Genomic DNA, 6,000 nt, shown 5'->3' on the forward strand with positions numbered 1-6,000 from the left:
CATAATGCTGTGGTATGTGGTCAAATAGAACTTGAGGAATCTGAAGTAGAATTTCTGATAAAAGCAGAGAACAAAGGTTTGCAAAATGTCAAAGTTTTTATTGGAATATTTTTATGTGATATTGGGATTTTTGTAAAAAATCTCAATTGTGATAATAACATATCAAATCATTCAACAGGACTTTTCATTTAATCAAAAAAACCCAGGATTTGGCCCCATAAATATACTTTACAATAATATAATACTTAGATTGTGAGCTCTTTGGGACCAAGACTGTCTTTTTTGTTTTGTATTTGTACAGCACCTATAACCATGACTAGGGCTCCTAGTTCTATGGTAATGCATATAGTAATATTAAATAATAATATAGCTTTTTACATGGTAAATATATTTGTTATTCCTTAAATATTTACCCATACATACATCTCACAATGATTATGAGCATGAATATTAATAAGTTACAAGTTTCAGTAGAGACCTCACATGCTACCCTTCATGGGTAAATACTATGAAAGTGAGATATTTGGTGTAGTGTGTTTGTCAGGTCTGAGACATGAGCTGCTTATAAAGAACCCTTTGCCTCTTGGCACCAATAGGCCTCTGTATCACACCTCCTATCTGACATTAACACAGTAGGGCTAGCTGCTGGCTATTTTGCAGGTGTCAGTTCTGAGTGCTCTTTCCTGGACAGGGTGTCTGCTACCACATTTTCTTTCTTTCTTGTGTGCACAATCTCCATCTCATATTCCTATAGTGCTAGACTCCATTGCCATAGCCTAGAGTTGGTACCTTTTGGTTATGTGTAACCACACCATACCAAGAGAGTGTGGTGGATCAACCTCAGCCTGGACCAGTCCACACCAGAGATCCACTTCCTGGACACTACAGTGCAAATAAGTGATGGTCACATAAACACCACCCTATACCGGTGTACTTACCTACATGCCTCCAGCTTCCATCCAGGACACATCAGATGATCCATTGTCTACAGCCAAGCCCTAAGATACAACCGAATTTGCTCCAATCCCTCAGACAGAGACAAACACCTACAAGATCTCTATCAAGCATTCTTAAAACTACAATACCCACCTGGGGAAGTGAGGAAACAGACTGACAGGGTGAGACGGGTACGCAGAAATCACCTACTATAGGACAGGCCCAACAAGGAAAATAACAGAACATCACTGGCCATCACATACAGCAACCAGCTAACATGTCTCCAGCACGTTATCAACGATCTACAACCTATCCTGGAAAATGATCCCTCAGTCTCACAGACCTTGGGACGCAGGCCAGTCCTCGCTTACAGATAGCAAATACTCACCAGCAACTACACACCACACCACAGAAACACTAACCCAGGAACCAATCCCTGTAGCAAACCTGGTTGCCTACTCTGTCCCCATATCTACTCTAGTGACACCGTCAGAGGACCCAATCACATCAGCCACAGCATCAGAGGCTCATTCACCTACACGTCTACTAATGTTATAATGCCATCATGTGCCAGCAATGCCCCTCTGCCACGTACATTGGCCAAACTGGACAGTCCCTACGGAAAAGAATAAATGGACACAAATCGGACATCAGGAATGGTAACATATAAAAGCCAGTAGGAGAACACTTCAACCTCTCTGGCCACTCAGTAACAGATTTAAAGGTGGCAATTTTGCAACAGAAAAACTTCAAAAACAGACTCCAATGAGAAACTGCTGAGCTTGAATTAATATGCAAACTAGATACCATTAACTTGGGTTTGAATAGAGACTGGGAGTGGCTGGGTCATTACACATATTGAATCTATTTCCCCATGTTAAGTATTCTCATGCTTTCTTGTCAACTGTCTAAATGGGCCATCTTGATTATCACTACAAAAGTTTTTTTCTCCTGCTGATAATAGCTTATCTTAATTAATTAGCCTCTCACTCCACCTTTTCATGTTCTCTGTATGTATGTATATATTTATCTTCTTATTATATGTTCCATTCTATGCATCTGATGAAGTGGGCTGTAGCCCATGAAAGCTTATGCTCAAATAAATTTGTTAGTCTCTAAGGTGCCACAAGTACTCCTGTTCTTTTTGCAGATACAGACTAACACAGCTGCTACTATGGAACAAAAAGAGTTAGGCACCTAACTCTCTGTTTTAGGATCCAAGTCCTAGCTTTGGCTCCACCGTGATGCACAAAACTTCTGTTGAGCCCTGTAGGCACCTAAACTCACTCGACCCCTAAGTTTTTTGCAGTAGTTCCCTATGTGCCTCTGTTTCTGCCTCTGGGCATGTGCACTGCTGTCTCCCTGTAATGGTGTCTTTTCCGTGTGCTGCCAGTTGTAACTCTGCCACTTGCTTTTCCACCACTGGTTTTTCATTTGTTGAAGTCTGGTCTGGACCATTTCTTTTGTTCGATGATATGCAGCCTTTCTAGCTGCCAAATCCTTGTTTGCTATGTAGTCTCTATGGGTAGTATGTAGTGAGTTCAAGAGATCTTTGGTTGCCTGCAAACTTGAGTCACTGCTGAAGAGCATTAATGACAGATTTATGCTGCTCAACACTGGCCTTGTTAAAGGTCATTATGCTTCTGTCATCAGCGCATTTGCCCCAACAATGATACATCCAGATGAGGTTAAGGAGGACTTCTATCAAACCCTTGATAGCATCCTCAGTTCAGTCCCAGTTAATGGTAAACTGATCATTTTAGGTGATTCCATCGTCACAAAACTAACATTTGTACTTTCTGTGACCTCCTATGTGTCTCCCCTTTCAAGATGTGAATTACTGCATACGTTTTCCTTAGAATACTTTATAAAAAAATCTCTTGACAGAAGGTTTAATCTGTTTTGGCATGCATGGAATCTATTATATAATGATATTCTGGTGATGATCACTGATTGCATCTGTTGAGGCACTGGGAAATGAATAGGTACTTAAATTGTTTGTTTGCTTAATACACATCAGGTTTTGGTGTGAATTCAGGCTTGCGTGCATAGGATCCTTTGTTATCACCCAACTCCGGCCCCAATCCTAGTGCAATTTCACAGAAGGTGGGAAGAATGATGATGTAGCACCACAAGCACTAGATGGGGGATCATGGTAATTTTCCTGTTAAATCTCCATAGCACATAGGACATTTGGTCAGTTTTGAAAGGGTGTTGTGGGCAAGCCTTGTACCTCCAAAAGAAGCGCTACTGTGGTAAAGGGTATAATAGAGCGTACTGCTGGGAGCACAGGAATGAAAATCTAAGGTCAGCTCAGGAACTGTGAAGGCAAGCCTGAGTCAGCCCTGTTGTTGCTCCTGCACAACAGCTAGTATGGACCACCTGCCTCTGGTCTCTTCTCTGACAAGTGGCCCTTCGATCTAGTGCCAGCAAAGAATTTCCTGTCAGAGGATTTATCTGGGGTGAGAGAGAGACTCTCTGTGTTACAGACTTGTAGCGGGAGCAAGAAAACCTCATTTATCAGACATCTTCTTAGCTGCAGTTTAAAGGGCTGCTGAAAGGAAAAGAGATCAGGTGTGGGCAGGCCAGACCACTAGCTCTGCAGGGATAGGTCAAAGGGAGTTCATTGCTAGGGCCAGCATTACTGACTTCTGACCATTTCTTTGCAGTGCTCCCTTTATATCCTAACCACAGCACCCATCGTTGCCCCTCAGGATCCCATCCACCCTATAAATGCTCCCAAATAAAGCTAGCCTGGGCTAGTGGGTGTGTTGGAAGTGTGTCTCTCTCTTCTTCCCCCCAACAAAACCACCCCGTTGCCAGATTGCTTGTGTGGTGGATAGGAAGAGAGGGATAAGCAGCTTGCTTTTCCCCTTGGGCAGAAATAGGTCTTTCTGGCACCCAGGTTCTCTGAGAGGGTTCACAAGTGCTGTTTGAAACAGCTGTCTTGTGTCTTCTTTCTGCAGGCAGTGCTGTTCTTCCAGGTGCCCTCTTGGTCACACTCTGCTGTTGACATAGAAAGCAGTTTTTCACGCATTGCAGGGCTTCTAGGACAAAAAGGGAGCAGTGCTCTCAAAACCCTAAAACAAATACCTTCTAATGAACAAGATTAGTGATTTACTGTTTCCTGAAATTTGATCTTTGTGATTTCAATAGCTTTTTAAGGAAAAATTAATACCATATTTAATGTTTCAAAAAGCAATTGTTTTGTTTTAGTGTTAAAAATACGCCTTCAAAATGTTACACTGGTCTAGCTGCAAAGCATGCTGCACTTAATCATTCTTTCGCAGTATAGCCAAAGAATTAATTAAGCAAATGTAAGCCTTTAAATCAAAATCTTAGGGAGCATTTAATATCGCCTGCAGAAAAGGAAACACAGTTAATTGGTGCCTAACTTGTAGTACTGAAACTATCCCATCACTGATTCTGGCAAAAGACTGATTCCAGTCACTCCTGTTCCAAGATTGTACTGGAGAAGATAGGCTGATTAGCCTACTGGTTGGTTATTTAAACTGTCGAAGCTCGAATCCCAAATTATTCTCTCAAAATATCTCACACACAGCTACTGTGATTACACTCACCAAGCCTGCAAAATGCATATGCGCACTGACTAGAACTGAGATATTTCACAGCTAATCACTTGTGTCTTTTTGGTACTGTATCAAACACACTGAATCTATAAACAGCTGTGATAATTTTCTCTTTGAATTATACTCATGTAGAATTTAATGCCCCATGCTATATGGAGTACAGTGCATTATATAAAAAGGTTTGTACATTGACAACTCCACAAAACAAAGACCTGTACTACATAGCTTCAAGAATACAATGTGCAATTTTGAGCTTATAAAAAGACAGAGGGATGAGAGTAGAAGGAATATCATATTAGTTCATAAATTACAGAAGGATTAGCAGAGACAGTTGAAACCAGGAAAATGGTGTATAGTCTTCCACCTCTACACAGTACCAAACTAGGAAATTGTGTAATGTATTAATAGTGCTACCTAGCATCTATGCAGACCCTTTCATCTGAGGGTCAAAGGGTTTTACAAATGTTAATGTATCAAACCTCACACATGAGATAAGTGAGTACTGTCCCAGTTTTAACAACTGAGTATACTGAGGCTCATGCATCATTTAGCAAGACACTCACAAAAGAGACTAGGAAGAGAACTAAGATCCTAACTTTTAGCTCTGTGCTGCAGCTGACATAGGGTATGTCCGCACAACAATGTAAGCCTCGGGTTAGTGGGATGTGAGTCAGCTGAACCCTGTAAGGGAACACTGGGCTTGAGCATCTATACTGCATTTTAACTCTAGGTTAAAGATTTTCTTCTCAAACCTAGGGCTCTGGCATCCACTCTGCAGTGCATAGACTCGAGTCAAAGTAACCCTGTCCCATATGTTGGGGATATCAGAGGCCAGGGGAGGTTAAGCCTCCCCTAACCCAGGCTGTGACCTCGCCCATGCTCCGCCCCAAGGCCCCGCTCTTGCTCCCTGTCTTCCCCAAAGCCAGCAGGGGCTCAGCTCAGGCTAGCGGTCTGGAGCTGGGGGCTTGGGCTGGCTGGTGGCCCAGGATGGCCGACAACCTGTGGCAACTCGGGCCAGCCAGCGGACCTGGGGTCAGGCGGGCTCTCGGGGCTAGCCAGACAGGTGGCATGGGCCAGCCGACAACCTGGGGGTCGGGCTGGCTGGCAGCCTGACAGTGTTTTCCCCAGGAATTGAAATTAGGGGGGGTGTTCTAATTTACAGGGGGGTGGGAATCAGGGCCGATGAGGGGTGAGACCATGAGGGTGAAAGTGGGCTGTATTGCACCATAGTAAAAACTGAAAAATGTTTCATTACCATTTTATTAGATTTAACTCATGTTTTAAAATCATCACACAAATTAAAGTTGGCTACTCAAGCCTTCTATGAAGCACTATGTCTTCATCCTTCTTGGTTTCTTGTTATAATTTTGCACAACTCTATTAATGAACTTCTTGAATGCAATGCGTTCATCTTTGGTGGCTTCTCGTGTGTCCGGAACTGCCATTCCTTCAACTGATATGCTCATTAATTCAT

Source organism: Caretta caretta, chromosome 4, assembly GCF_965140235.1.
Source record: "Caretta caretta isolate rCarCar2 chromosome 4, rCarCar1.hap1, whole genome shotgun sequence".
Lineage (NCBI taxonomy): Eukaryota > Metazoa > Chordata > Testudines > Cheloniidae > Caretta > Caretta caretta.